Consider the following 16,343-nt stretch of genomic DNA (forward strand, 5'->3'; position numbering starts at 1 on the left):
TTGCCTCCCCGCTGACTTTTAGCTCCACATTTTGGGTGAGTCTTGCATGGGAAGTTAGTACAGGTGGGAGAAGGGTGTGACCAGGATGCAAAGGTGACAGTTGGGGCTGGGAAAACATAACGATTTTAATGTTTCTAAAATGGAGCTGACAGACAATTCACAGGACGAGGAGGTTTCTTCACAGAAACCCAAACTCAGATGCTGCCCCTCTCTGGGTTCAGCCCCAGCATGCCCTCAAACACCTCGCATCTCCTTCCTGCCCCAGCCCGGGCAGGCGCTCATTCTCCTGTTACTGGGTCATGAGGGAGCCATCCTCATCCTAATCTGTCTGACGTTAGCCCCGTCTCCACACTGGGCTGGTTCTCACTGAGGTCTGCACGGAATGACCAAGGAGAAGATTTCATCCTTGCAGATGAGGAGTGGGTGATCCTGGGGAATGGGAACCCTGCTGTGGGCCCAGGACTTTTGCAGGAGCCCTTTGGTCCTCCTAGTCAGACTTTCTGATTTAGTTTTCACCAGGCTGATTCCAGTAAAACAACTGCAGCTCAACTCTCAGAGCCCAGGGACGGTGTCCTGTGTGTGGCGTGTGGGAGGCCCAGCAGGAGATCTTGGGACATGGTGAGGGGTTGTGACACGTGAGGCCATTGAGAACATGTGGACTGGAATTAGGCAGAGCCAGGATAGGTCTAGGCCCTGCCGCTGACTAGCTGTAGGATCATAGGTAAGCCGTTTTATCTTTCTGAAGCTCTGTCCTCATTTGTAAAATGAGGATCCAGTTAAATAACATACATGTCACCCCAGGATTCATCAGCCTTGGGAGGTTATAATGACATCAACAGCCATAGAAAGCCTTTCTCTGGCTCTGCCTTTATTGGAGCTGCAGAGTCTGCAGGCCCTGGAAGGCCACTCCAGTGGTTGAAAAGTGACTCTAGAAATGACCTGCATGAGCTCATCACAAGCCCTTTTAATTTAATCTCTTCGTAGCGTCTGTGATTTTCTGCTATTTTCCTGAGGAGGCTGAAATTTCTGCAAAGACGCTCTCCATAGATGCTGAGCATAGAGGCTTCGGTTGCTTCTGCATTCTACTACTGGGACCAGGACTCCCACCTAGTCTTGGCCCAGGAGGAAGGAAGAAAGAGAGTGGAGGGAGAAGCTAACGTAGAGGGAGTGTTGGTGTCAGGTACTTGCAGGATTTGCCACCTGGGGCAAATTACAAGATGCCACTGAGCCTACTTCCGAATGCATCGAACAGGGCCACTTTATCTCCCAGCAGGCCAGTCATGGGGCTAAGGTGTAGAGACTAGGTTAGGTGAGTTGTGTGTGACTGAAAAACAGAAACCAGGTTTCACCTGCACTTTTACAGAGAGTAGAGCAGTGCCAGGCTCCAGTGAGTATGGCCCACAAAAAAGTGGGAAAATAAGTAATGTCTCTATTGTCTGAGTCTTGCTGGCATAATTAGGTCTCATGCAGAGAGTTAAACTTGGGACTTGGGGCTAAGAGGCCTGAGGCTTGAGTTCCGGCCCTCATCTGACCTGCTGGACAAACCCAGGCATTGTGCTTCATTTGTTTACTCATTTTAAAGCTTGATTTTACATCTACCAAGTGCTGGGCACTCTGCTAGACTTAACATTAGATGTACATATCATACTGAAAGGTACAGCATTTTACTGAGAAGTACAACATGAAATCTGAACAGACGAAGAACTAAATTGTGCTCTTGTATGGCATGAGTCCACCTTGTAGGGATGTTAACTCTTCCCAGCTCATCTTTGTTTCAACGGAAATTAATCAAGTTTATCCAAAAGAATAAATGCTTGAAATCTGTCAAGAAAATTTAGTGTCTGGGATTTACATGAGGAAGAATTCAAAGGTTGCGTGGATTAGAAAGGGAGGCATCCAGAATGATGAGGAAATCAGGAGTAGATGAAAATATCTATTATTTGGCAACCCTAATAAGGTATAATAAATATTAAAGAAACAAGCGACACAGTTTTTACCTGTCAAATTTGAAAAATAAAAATATATTCTGAGCACATAATTTCATAAAGAAGAGTACATATATCTCCACACTCACATACTCTTGTGGGGATGAAAATAGATGTCGTCATTTAAAGGAATATTAAACTTTAAGAAAGTTTTGGCTGGACATGTTGGCTCACGCCTGTAATCCCAGCACTTTGGGAGGCCAAGACGGGCGGATCATGAGGTCAGGAGATTGAGACTATCCTGGCTAATATGGCGAAACCCCATCTCTACTAAAAATACAAAAAAAAAAAAAAAAAAAAAAAAAAAGCTGGGCACGGTGGCGGGCGCCTGTAGTCCCAGCTACTCGGGAGGCTGAAGCAGGAGAATGGCGTGAACCCGGGAGGCGGAGCTTGCAGTGAGCCGAGATCGCCCCACTGCACTCCCGCCTGGGGGACAGAGCAAGACTCCGTCTCAAAAAAAAAAAAAGAAAGAAAAAAGAAAAAAGAAAAGAAAGTTTTTACCTTATCATTAAATAGTTATTTCATAAATACATCATTTCAAAAATTATCTCATAAATAAATCCTAAGAAAATAAACATAGCAAAATTACAAGAAACCTACTTAAAAGTGAAATAATAAGAATGGTGGGACGTATTTGTAGTCATTGAAAATAATGCTTTTGAAGACCATTTAAAGATGTGAAACATGCTAATGTAAAATAAACATAAAATGTAAAAGACAAAGTATGAAACTTAATATTTATTTTAATTTAAAAATTAGAATACATATGTATTGACAAAGGTAAATAAAACAGATGAAACTGTGAGATCATCTATGGTAGTGTGATTCTGGAAAATTGTTGTTTTCCTTTTTTTTCAACCTTTTTGTATTTTCTCAGTTTTTAATTGAGCTTGTGTTACTCTTACAGTTTGAAAAGAAAAAGGGGGCGGGGAGAAAAAACCACCACTGGCAAGACAGTGGGAGGGAAAAAAATCAGTAATCCATTTTTATGCAGACACCAGGCATTTTCTGTTTGAGGTTAATTACCAGGTTTATTTAACTAGAATTCCATTCTAATCAAATGTTCATCTGTGAGAATGTCCTGATATATTTTCTTCTGTTTTAATCTTCTGCTAGTGACATATTATAACAATGTATGTAAGATACTGAACAAGAAAGAGAAAAAGGCAGTCCTTGGGTTTGGTGCACAAGAACAAATGACAGTTAACAATTTAAACCAAATAGGCCGGGCGCGGCGACTCACGCCTGTAATCCCAGCACTTTGGGAGGCCGAGGCGGGCGGATCACAAGGTCAGGAGATCGAAACCATCCTGGCTGACACGGTGAAACCCCGTCTCTACTAAAAATACAAAAAAATGGCCGGGTGTGGTGGCGAGCAACCTGCCTGTAGTCCCAGCTACTCGGGAGGCTGAGGCAGGAGAATGGCTTGAACCCGGGAGGCGGAGCTTGCAGTGAGCCGAGATCGCGCCACTGCACTCCAGCCTAGGCGACAGAGCAAGACTCCCTCTCAAAAAAAAAAAAAAAAAAAAAAAAAAAAAAAAAAAAATTTAAAAACCAAATTAATTCAATAGGATTTTGTGCTTTGCGCTTCCCCTGGTCTCCACAGAACTGTGACACAGCGTGCTGAGGAAACTCTTTGCCTTACACTAAACCTCACAGGTCCTGGACAATCAGGAGCTTTGAGAAGATACACAACTCTGACGGCTTCTGGAGAGAGCATGTCTCTCTTTCCCCTGGGCTCCATGCCAGCTTGCCAGAATTTTTACAATTTGTTTTCCTCATTTTCTAATTATGTTTCCTCCTGAAAGTGATTATAGATAGAATTCATTTGTATTTGTGGAGACTTCTTTATCAGATCAGCAAGTTTTCCTTTTTTTACGAGTTAATACTTTCATCTTTAGGGTTCTCAGGGAATACACAGCATATGTCAAAACAAAAATGAGATGAAAATTCCTAGGTAATTTTTTTTTTTACTTTTATTTTAGGTTCATGGGTACATATGCAGGTTTGTTACATACGTAAACTCGTGTCACGTGGGTCTGTTGTACAGATTATTTTGTCACCCAGGTACCAAGCCTAGTACCCAATTGTTACTTTTTCTAATCCTCTCCCTCCTGCCACCCTCCACCTTCCAATAGGCTCCAGTGTGTGTTATTCCCCTCTTTGTGTCCGTGTGTTCTCATCATTTAGCTACCACTTATAAGTAAGAGCATGCGGTATTTGGTTTTCTGTTCCTGCATTAGTTTGCTAAGGATAATGGCCTCCAGCTCCATCCATGTTCCCATAAAGGACACAATCTTATTCTTTTTTGATGACTGCGTGGTATCCCATATTTTCCATCATATGTATCACATTTTATTTATCCAGTGTGCCATCGATGGACATTTAGGTTGATTCCATTTCTTTACTACTGTGGAGTGCTGCAATGAATACATGTGTGCATGTGTCTTTATGGTAGAATGATTTATATCCCTTTGGGTAGATATCCTTACTGGGTTATTTATGCCTACCACCAGGCAAAAATAAAATAAAGAAAAGGGCTTCAGACGTTAAAGACTTATCAATAGACCTTTTTTATATGAATGTGTATGGCTGTGTGTGTGTCTCAATTTACTGTTGCACTGGAGCTGCTGCTGGTTTTTTTAAATTCACAAGCCCCTTTCACATGAAAACAGTGTTATGGTTGGGTTTCCACAAAGATCTATTCATATCTGAAGTATATCTCTCTATTTTAAAAACGTTTTTATTGCTAAATAAGGCAAGAAGAGAAGGCGTTCACGTATATGAACACTTTAAGGAATAATAGACAATGAACACCTGTGAATCCACCATGCAGGTGAGCTCACGGGGCAGAGCCCCCTGGATCCCTCCTCACCTGCATGCAGTCCTGGTCCACCCTCCTGCCTCTATTCTGCACTTTTTATTAGTCATCCTTGCTTTTCAAAATAGTTTAATAATGATTGCATGGCTCCACCTATAATTTACTTTTATTTGCTTTTCACCATTAGAAAAGCAGAATCAGGCAGGGCATGGTGGCTCACATCTGTATTCCCAGCACTTTGGGAGGCTGAGGCGGGTGGATCACTGGAGTCCAGGAGTTCAAGACCAGCCTGGGCAACATGGTGAAATGACGTCTCTACTAAAAATACAAAAATTAGCCGGGCATGGTGGCACACCACCTGTAATCCCAGCTACTTAGGAGTCTGAAGCACGAGAACCGCTTGAACCTGGGAGGTGGAGGTTACAGTGAGCTGAGATCAGGCCACTGCACTCCAGCCTGGGCAACAGAGCGAGACTCCATCTCAAAAAAAAAAAAAAAAAAGATAAGCAGAATCATACTGTATATATTCACCTGGAACCTTTTCTTTTGCTCTACATTATGCATCAATTTGTCAACTTGGAGTTTATTCATTTTAATGTCTGTGTAGTATTTTTTTGTATTTACAATTTATTTATTCATTATACTGTTCCCAAGTTCTTGACATTATAAACAGAACTGTTTGCTGGACACACCCAATTTTTAAAAACTTTTAATATATTTTGTTTAAAAAATGTTTTAACTTTTAAGTTCAGGGATACATGTACAGAATGTACAAGTTTGGGGTTTGTTGTAAAGATTATTTTATCACCCAGGTATTAAGTGATACCCAATAGTTATTTTTCCTGGTCCTTTCCCTCCACCCACCCTCCAAGCTCCAATAGGCCCCAGTGTGTGTTGTTCTACTCTATGTGTCCATGTGTTCTCACCATTTAGCTCCCATTTACAGGTGAGAACATCAGTATTTTGTTTTCTGTTTCTGCATTAGTTTGCTAAAGATATGGCCTCCAGCTCCAACTATGTCCCTTCAAAGGACTTGATCTTGTTCCTTTTTACAGCTGCATAGTATTCCATGGTATATATGTACCACATATGCTTTATCCAGTCTATCATTGATGGGCATTTGGGTTGATTCCATGTCTTTGCTATTGTGAATAGTGATGCAATGAACATACACATGCATGTGTCTTTCTTTATAGTAGGACAACTTACATTCCTTTGGGTATATACCCAGTAATGGGACTGCTCAGTCAAATGGAATCTCCACACCATCTTCCAAAATGGTTGAACTAATTTACACTCTCACCAACAGTGTATAAGTGTTCCTTTTTCTCTACAACCTCACTAGCATCTGTTAGTTTTTGACTTTTTAATAATAGCCATTTTGACTGGTGTGAGATGGCATCTCATTGTGGAGACCCCCAGTTTATCCAGGGTTTAGAATTGTAGAAGTTAAATTTTCTCATTGTACAATATGTGCATATTCAGCTTTATTAGGCAATGTTAAATGATTGAATTATCCAGCTTTTAAATTTCTGCCACCTGGTGGACATGAACTAACAGCTCATTATGGTTTTAATTTGCTTGACTTGCATTAAATAATAAAGTTAGATATCTTTTTTATATTTAATGGCTGGTGTTGTTTGGCTGTGCCTGACCCAAATCTCATCTTGAATTGTAGCTCCTGTAATCCCCACATATCATGGGAGGGACCTGGTGGGAGGTCATTGAATCATGAAGGTGGGTTTTCCCCATGTTTCTCTTGTGGTAGTGAATAAATCTCATGCGATCTCATGGTTTTATAAAGGGCAGTTCCCCTGCACATGCTCTGTTGCCTGCTGCAATGTAAAGATGTGCCTTTGCTCCTCCTTCAACTTCTGCCATGATTGTGAGGCCTCCCCAGCCATGTTGGAACTGTGAGTCCATTAAACTTCTTTTTCTTTATAAATTACCTAGTCTCTAGTATTTCTTCATAGCAGTATGAAAATGGACTAATACAATGGCTACTTGAGTTTTCCTTTCTGTGAAATGCCTAATAGCATATATTTCCCCACATTTCTATTGGCCTATGTTTAATTTTCTTATTGAATCATTAGTGTTCTTTACATGAGTCCTTTTCAGTTATATATGATGCAGATATCTTCTTCCAGTTGGGGTGTATGTTTCATGCTCTTTGTGACATCTTTGATTAACAAAGTCCTTGAATTTAGCTGTGTTTTCCTTTGGGGCTTACGCTTATTGCATTGTCTTTAAACATTCTTCTTTACCTTGAAATCATAAACTATTTTCCTATATTTTCTTTTAATTGAATTGTTCTTTTCCTTTTTTTGAGACAAAGTCTCACTGTGTCACCCAGGCTGGAGTGCAGTGATGCGATCTTAGCTCACTGCAACCTCTGCCTCCCGAGTTCAAGCAATTCTCCTTCCTCAGCCTCCTGAGTAGCTGGGATTACAGGTGTGCATCACCATGCCCAGCTAATTTTTGTATTTTTAGTAGAGACAGGGTTTTACCATGTTGACCAGGCTGGTCTTGAACTCCTGGCCTCAAGTGATTCTAATTGAATTTTTAATATAACCTGAAGTTAGGGATTTGTTTTCATTTTTTTCAGTATCATAGCCAATCAATTATTCAAGCATGCTTTATTGATTGGGCCATCTTTTCTCAGCTAATCTGTGTTGCCTCCTCAGTCATGTGTCAGATTCCCATACATGACTATATTACTCCCTTACCTTTAGGTTAGCTCCTGCTGGAAGTCTGATAGATGTATATTGAACTTCTTGACCTACCCTCTGATCTCATAAACTTAATACCTTACTTCCAAACTAACCCTATTAGATAAGTACATTTTCTATTATATTCAATAATTCAAGCATGTTCAGTCCAGCTAGTCAGATTGTATATTTTGTGTGTCTGGGCATGTGTGTTTTCTGTTGTATTTCCATCATGATAATTTATTTCCTCATGTGTTTTGTAATTTTTTAAACTGTGAGACCATGATCCTTAATCTTTCAGAAAATAACTGGTTTTCCATTTGCCAGGGACCTAGCCATGCCTGTTCCTGTGTGTAAAAGTACACTGGAGTGTAAAAGTACACTGGAGAACTGTATTCCTGGGTCTAAATTGTAAAAGTAATAAATTGAACAAAAACACAATTCAATGAAATATGTCTTATCCTCCTACCTTGATAAATATTTTTTCATAATGACAAAATAGAAACAAATTCGAAAATCCATGGATTTTATAGGACTAGAAGTTGTCCAAAAAAAATCAAAGATGAGGAAATTTCATTATTGTTATTATGCATGCCTATGTGTTCTCTTGATAGGCTGGTGAAGTTTGGGTTCATTATTGTGAAAATAAGTAAAAGGGAAACTAACACAGGCCTATTGTAAACTAACACTAGCTCAGGAATGTGTGTATGTGCAAGAGCAGCTATGCTAGTCAAAGATATGTGTTGCAACCTCCCATAGATAGACACGTGTCAGCTTCAATCCCAAGGCCTATAAACTAAAGTTGACCACTTCCTGTGTACCTAGAGTCTGTTAAATATTTCATTGATGGGTACTGGTTGTAAACTTGTTTATCAGATGTAAAACAAGGTAAGATAATATCAATTATCCTTCTACCAGGCCCTAAGATGCCTCCATCTCCTACCCACTCAACCACACATTTGCTTTACTTTACGTATAACCTCTCTAAACACCGATCCAAATCACAGGAATGTAATGGTTACTTCACTGCCCACCCTCTGTACCACAGTATCCCCCATTAAAAAAAAAATATGTTAATACTGCACTTTATGTAATTGACTTTGGAACTCAGTTACAGACTGCTGTAATCCTGGCTTCCCCAATGTGCACTCTCAAGCTCCAGGTTAGTAAACCTCATTAGATTGTGATCCCTGTCTCAGTCCCTCATTTGGGTTGACATTACCAAAAATTTATTTTATTAGTCTATATTTACTCTACAAAATTTATTTTTCTTGCCTTCATTTTAACAAAATCAGTAAATATGTTATAATCGTGGTTTTGCACATCATCTGTTCTATTAAAAATAACAAGCTAAAATAGGAAAATGAAATGTAATTAACAGTGATATCAGCAAAATAGTGGAGTAGGCAGCTACAAACTTTCATCCTCCCACGGAAACATAAATAAAAAGCAGGGCCAGGCATGGTGGCTCATGCTTGTAACCCCAGTACTTTGGGAGGCTGAGCTGGGAGGATTGCTTGAGGCCAAGCGTTTGAGATCAGCCTGGGCAACATAGCAGGACCCCATCTCTACAAACAGACAAACAAAAACCAGCAGAAATTGTTAGGAACAACTTTGCTAGAACTCTGGAAAACCATCAAAGGTTTACACCAACCAAGAAGATGCTGAATCAAGAAAAAGCTAAGTTAAAGTGGTAGGAAAGCTTTGTGCATTCTTACTGGCCTTTGCCCCACACACTTTTCAGCTCAGTGGCAGTTCTGAAGACTTCAGTTCACATTCCCACCATAGGATCCTGTTCCCTGGTTCCAGAGGGAGCAGAGCAGACCTTACTCACAAATTATCGTGTATTGCTGTGCTAGCCTGCTTAGGGGACACATGAAGGACCAATGCAAAGTGTTCATTTCCAATTAATCTAACTTCAAGTCACACAGGCTGGAAAAGCGACAGACATTGCTTGAAAATATTGTAATGCAAACAACCTGAAGTCGTGTAGGGCAAAAGTTATGGTTGAAAGAAACAATAGACCACCTAAGCCAGAGAGGAAGAGTAGGAAGAGAGTTGCTCTGGGAAATTATGGCATTAAAAGCACCCTTAAATATGGCTAAATTTAGAAAATTCCATGCATGTTCAAGGCAAGACACATGTTCAGAAAGACCTGAAAAGACAGACCCTTAGCTTTCACCTTGGGCTGGTCCCTAGGCTCAATAAAAGCCTTGCTAAGTGTTGATGAAGGCCATAGCACAGAGCCATCTGAAAATACTGGAAGAGATAGCTTCTTCTTCCCTCATCTGTTTTTTGTTTCTTTGTTTGTTTGTTTATTGCCCTGCCCCAATGCCTTTCTCTCTGACAGCCAGCTGTCAGTCTGGCTGGATTGAGGAATACCTAGAAATTGGGTAAAGCATTATTTTGGGTGTGTCTGTGAGGGTGTTTCCACAGGAGATTACCATGTGAGTCTGAATGGACTAGGTGGGGAAGATTCATCCTCAATGTGGGTGGGCACCATCCAATTTGCTTGGGGTCTGGAGAGAACAAAACCAGAGAAAAGGTGAATGTGTCAATCTATCTGTGCGAACTGGGATACACTCTTCCTCTGCTGTCCCTGGACAACAACTCTAGGCTCCCCAGCCTTTGGACTCCAGGACTTACACCAGTGATTCCTGGGTTCTCAGGTCTTTGGCCTCAAACTGAGAGTTACACCATCAGCTTCCCTGGTTCTGAGACATTTAGACTTGGACTGGGCCATGCTACAAGCATCCTCGGGTCTCCAGCTTGCAGATGTCCTGTCTCAGGACTTCTCAGCTTCTATAATTACATGAGCCAATCCCCCTAATAAATCCCCTCTCATATGTCTGTATCTCTATCAATATATCCTATTTATTCTGTCTCCCTGGAGAATCCTAATACACTTTATCTTTCTCTCTTTTTTGCCCCTGGCATTCAAGGAATACTCGGTCAAAACAGTAGCTGAACACAAGCTAAGGAAGAGAGACATCAGTTGTGACACATAACAAGAAAAACAGTCTATGCAAAAGTAGTTGCAGAAAGTCAGTAAACAATTGAACTACTATAGCTCCCAATAATTAAAATAAATCAACAAACCCTGGGTAAGGTGAAAATATGATTTCCAGAATTATCATACTGTCACTTTCAAATGGCCCATTCAAAGGGAAAAAATAAATTGACAGAAACTATTCCTCAGGAAGCTCAGATATTGGACTTACGAGACAAAGACTTTGAAACAACCATTTTAAATATGGTCAAAGAGTGAAAGAAAAACATGGACAAAGAAATAAGGAAATCAGAAAAATGATGTTTGAGTAAGTTGTGAATATCAATAAAGAGATAGAAATTACAAAAAGGAAGCAAAAAATTCTGAAGCTGACAAGTACAATAATTACAGTGAAAAACTCACTATTGGGGTTCAACAGTAGATTTGAGCAGGCAGAAGACAGATTCAGTGAACATGAACACAAAACAATGAAAAGTATCTAGTCTGAGGAGCAGGAAAAAAAAATGAAGTGAAAAAAAACATAAGACCTGCAGGACACCATTAGGCACGTTAACATATGCAATAAGGGATTCCCAGAAGCAAGAGAGAAAAAGAGGAAGAAATAACATTTGAAGAAAGAATGCCTGAAAGCTTCCCAAATTTGATGAAATACATGAATCTACGATCAATGTGTTAGTCCATTCTAACGCTGCTATGAAGAAATACCCAACACTGAGTAATTTATAAAGGATGGAGGTTTAATTGACTCACAGTTCTGCATGGCTGGGAAGGCCTCAGGAAACTTACAATCATGGCGGAAGGGGAAGCAAACACATACTTATTCACAAGGCAGCAGGAGAGAGAAGTGTCAAGCAAAGGGGAAAAAGTCCCTTATAAAACCATCAGATCTGGTGAAAACTTGCTCACTATTTTAAGAACAGCAGCATAGGGGTAACCGCCCCCATAACTCAATTACCTCCCACTGGGTTCCTCCCATGACACATGGGGATAACAGGAATTACAATTCAAGAAGAGATTTGGGTGGGGACATACCAATCAACAAACTCCACATAGAATAAACTGAAAGAGATACACATTGAAATACATTACAATCAAACTGTTGAAAGACAAGCACAAATTCTCTTAAAAGCAACAAGAGGGAAGCAACTTATCATGTACAAAGGATACTCGATCTCACTTTTGCCCAGGCTGGAGTGCAGTGGCATGATCATGACTCACTGTATCCTCGACCTCCTGGGCTCAAGCAATCCTCCAACCTCAGCCTCCTGAGTAGTTGGGACTACAGGTGCATGCCACCATGCCTGGCTAATTTTTAAATTATTATTATTATTTCTGCAGAGATGAGTTTCAGTATGCTGCCCAGGCTGGTCTTGAACTCCTGAGCTCAAGCAATCCTCCTGCCTTTGCCTCTCAAAGTGCTGGGATTACAGGCATGGGCCACCATGCCCACCCAACAACCAGTTTCTTATTGGAAACCACAAAAGCCAGAGGTATTAGGTTGCTAAAAGAAAAAGATGAACTGTCAACCAAGAATTCTATATCTGGCAAAACAGTCCTTCAAAAATGAGGCAGAAATTAAGATATTCCCAGGTAAACAAAATCTGAAGGAGTTTGTTCCCTACAGGAGACTCTAAAGTGGGCCTTTCAAATTGAAGAGAAAGAGCATTAGACAGTAACACGAGGCCATAGGAAGAAACAAAGATGTCTGGTAATGATAACTACACAAGCAAATATAGGAGCCAGTGTTGCTGTGCGTTTGGCTTGTAAATTCACTTTTTCTTACATAATTTAAGAGATGAGTACATAAAAATTATAAGTGTATATTACTGGACACACAATATATAAGGAGGTAATCTGTGACAAGATAAAGGGGGAGGAGCTGTATAGGATTAGATACTTTATATGCCACTTAAGTTAACTTGCAATAATTTCAAACTACATTGTTATAGGATGTTAAATATAATTCCCATGGAAACCACAAGGAAGTATCTTTAAAAATATACATAAGGTCATAAAGAGGGAATCAAAAACATTTATTATGAAATATCAGTTAAACACAAAAAAGGCAGTAATGGAGGAAAAGAATAAAAAAGGCATAAGATATACAGAAAACAAATAAAATGGTTGAAGTTCTACCTTATCAGTAATTACTTAAAATGTAAATGAATTAAACTCTCCAATAAACATGTGGATATTGGCATAATATATGAAAACCAAGACCCAATGATATGCTGTCTAAACAAGACTTGTTTAGATCCAAAGACACATATAGGTTGAAAGTGAAAGGATGGGAAATATTATCCAATAAAAATAATGACCAAACAAGAGCTAAAGTGGCTACACTAATATTGGACTTAAAGTTAAAAACTATTAAAAGGGCCAGGCGTGGTGGCTCATGCCTGTAATCCTAGCACTTTGGGAGGCCGAGGCGAGTGGATCATGAGGTCAGGAGTTCGAGACCATCTTGGCCAACACGGTGAAACCCTGTTTCCACCAAAAATACAAAAATTAGCTGGGCGTGGTGGTATGTGCCTGTAATCCCAGCTACTCGGGAGGCTGAGGCAGGAGAATCACTTGAACCAGGGAGTCAGAGGTTGCAGTGAACCGAGATCACGCCGTTGTACTCCGGCCTGGTGACAGAGTGAGACTCTGTCTCAAGAAAAAAAAAAATACTATTAAAAGGAGAGACATTATATACTGATAAAAGGGTCAGCTTATCAAGAAGATATAACAATTATAAATATGTATGATCTAACATGACCACTTTTGGTTGGGGTTTTTCCCAGAATGCAAGGTTGGTTTAACATTTAAAAAATAAATGTAATCCACCATATTAAGAGAATAAAGGAGAAAAGCCATAGGCAGTGCCTGTGTTCATTATGGAGGTGTAATTGTACTAAGTACCCTACAGACTGTCAAAACTGGTAATATGTGATGTCTACATGATGGGAAGCCACCATAGTCTGGTGGTTAAATGTATGAGCTCTGGAATCAGACAATCAGGGTTCAAATTCCACCCAGTGTGGAATGTGGGCCACTAGTACACATGTGACACAAGGAAGGTTTTATGGCTTAAATGCTGTCTTACTAAATTTGTAAAAATAAGTGAAGATAAACTGCCTGCCAGGAAAGAATGTGTTGTGGTATCCTTGTTGCCACCTCAGAAAGCCTAGCAGCCCCCTGGAGATGCTTGGGATACTCGCCTGTCCCGGGTGGCCACAGAAAAGGTGCACCCAGCTCCTGGAACTGAAGAAGAGCTAGGGAGGCCCCTGGAGGAGCTGGTGTTGGAGCCTTGACCTACGAGCCTGGAGGAGTGGGGATAGGTGGTGAGGGTGAACTGGTGTCATCTACAGCAGTTGTCTGAAAGGAACAGGCTGAGGTAAATTCGCCCTGTGGCACTGAGGTGCCTGCAGACATGGAAGTGACAGTTATGTAGGCTCCTGGAGTTCAGTCTTGGAGAGTCCCACCTTGCCACCGAGACTGTCTGGTGCCAAACACCTGCAACCCAGGATAGGAATGCCAAGAAGTACTAGAGAGTCCTGCTGAGGTTCAGCCTCTGGACCTCTTGCCCTTCGGTGCTTTTCCTCATGCATTTTGCTGGCAATATGCCCTTAGCTGGGGCACTTTTTCTCTGTCGCATGTCCCATGTGTCACATGCATCAAGCTGAACAGTACCTGGTTTGCCATGGAGGTAGCAGGTAGTGAGGAGACCTCTCCAAATGTCATATCCTCCAAGGACCCGGCAGCGCACAAACTGCCCTTCACAGGCAACTTGCTTAGCAAGGTTTGCCCCCATCCTGCTCGCATGCCTGGCCATGCTATCATGCACTCGTTCAACCTGACCCAGCGTGCTCCCCCTTCTGGCTGGGATCACTCCACTTTGGCTTTTTCCCTGGTAGTTCTACCAGGATCCTGGTGTCATATACCCCTAAAGGACAGTATCCCATCAGGAAACCTCAGTGTTCCTCTCTGGCGATCCTAAGGGGACTCTCTGAAAATGACATTGCTGTCTGCTTGTACCACAAAGTGGCCACTCCAGAATGACAAAGATCCCTCCTCCAAGGCACAAATGGACTCTCCTCCCTCGTCACCTCTAAGACCTGGGACAGCCACTCACACCTCCCCCCAGATCCTTGCTTAAAGGAGACCAAGAAGAAGATACCAGGGGCATGAAGGAAATGGATACTGAAGGAGGAAGATCCTCAGTGTGGGAGAAGACACAGTTAGAGAAAAGGGGCCCCTATAGCAGTGGGAGAGTACCATCAGCATCTAGGTCCCTAGCAACCAGCAGAAGCATCACATATTTGGGAGCAGTCCTGAACCCCTGAAGATAAGCCTCTATTCCAATCACTCAGAAGACAGCTGAGGTTAGATTTTACAGATGTCTTCTATGAGTTCATTCACAAAAGATCATGCCATCACCAGCCCAGATAGTCCTGCCTGCTAGAGGCTTCCTGCCTCTTCATGGCAGTGAAGGAGGTGCAGCAGCGCTGTATGGCCAGCCACATTCTCCTTCCTGCTGCCAGAGAAAGGAAGAGCTTGATGAAGGCCATTATCAACTCAGCTCTCCAGCCACATTGAAGTCAAAGACAACAACTCACAGAGGAAAGCTTTCAGATACTCTGTCAATGAGAAATTCTCCACTCACATCTGCCAGTTGTAGGCTCTGTAAACAGAAATTGTCAATGCCCCTGCTGCTGCCATTGCTGCCCCCATTGCCACTGTTGTGAGAGTGAGGAGAGCTGCCCCCATCTCCTACCTTCCCTGCATAGTTACAGCAGAAGACCTTAGCTTGGAGAACCCTGAACACGAAGGGAACCTCAGGGTGGGAGAATAATTCTCAGGCCCCTTCAGACAGCATAGCAGCTCAGCCTGCCTGTTCTCCCTACCTGCTGTGGAGGCCACAGATCCTTTGCCATTGGTCACCTTTTCCTTGCAGATTCCAGAAACTACCAAATTAGCAGTCACTGACTTGGCTGGCCTGTTAGGCCACTCATACTCTCTGCCCCTGTACCTACACACACATCAGATACTGATCATGAAATGAGATGCACAGTTCCTGACTCTCCTTTTGCTCTTCCTGCTATTTCTCACTTTGGATTCCAACCTATATTTGCTATTCCACTTAATAATGAGAACAGGGGCCCTCTGCATTCCAGTCCCTCAGTCATACTTGCGGGATCCTCTACTTCTGCCTAACCCACACGTCCTAGAACTTTCTCCCTCTCCTTAAAGCTTACCTTCTGCAGAATGGAGTCATATACACCTGTGCAGGTGGATTCTCCTCCCCTTTTCTTACAGACCCCTCCTCAAGTTGCTTGCACCAGTACCCCTGTCTTTACCAGCCAACCCATCACTGCTTCTGCAGTCACTTCTAGCATGCCAGGCAGCCTGTCTGCAGACTGGACTTCCCAGCCTGCCTGGACTGTGTTATAATTGATGTGGATAGTACTCTTCCTTCCAAGCTTTCTTCTTCAGGTCTCCCTCAAGATCCGGGGTGAGCTTCCTCCCATTGGACCAGGCCCATCCCAGTGTGGAGCAGATATCCCCTGCAAAGGCCATCATCCCCACCAGCCCACCTGCTTTTATGGTCAGCAGCCCTACTTGAACTTCTAAGCTTGCTTTTGATTCAGGAAACACTTACCAGCTGAAATCTGGGGGTCCTGTTTCAGGGCCTTGCCAGAGAACCACTCCCCCCAATGCCCTGTCTTTTCTGGCCCACCTACCACTGATTCTGCAGTCACCTCCACTCCAGTATACAACCCGTCTTCAGACTTGGTGTCTCCACCTGACTTTGCCTCTAAGGAAATCAACATGGG

Source organism: Pan troglodytes, chromosome 20 (genome assembly GCF_028858775.2).
Source record: "Pan troglodytes isolate AG18354 chromosome 20, NHGRI_mPanTro3-v2.0_pri, whole genome shotgun sequence".
Classification (NCBI taxonomy): Eukaryota; Metazoa; Chordata; class Mammalia; order Primates; family Hominidae; genus Pan; species Pan troglodytes.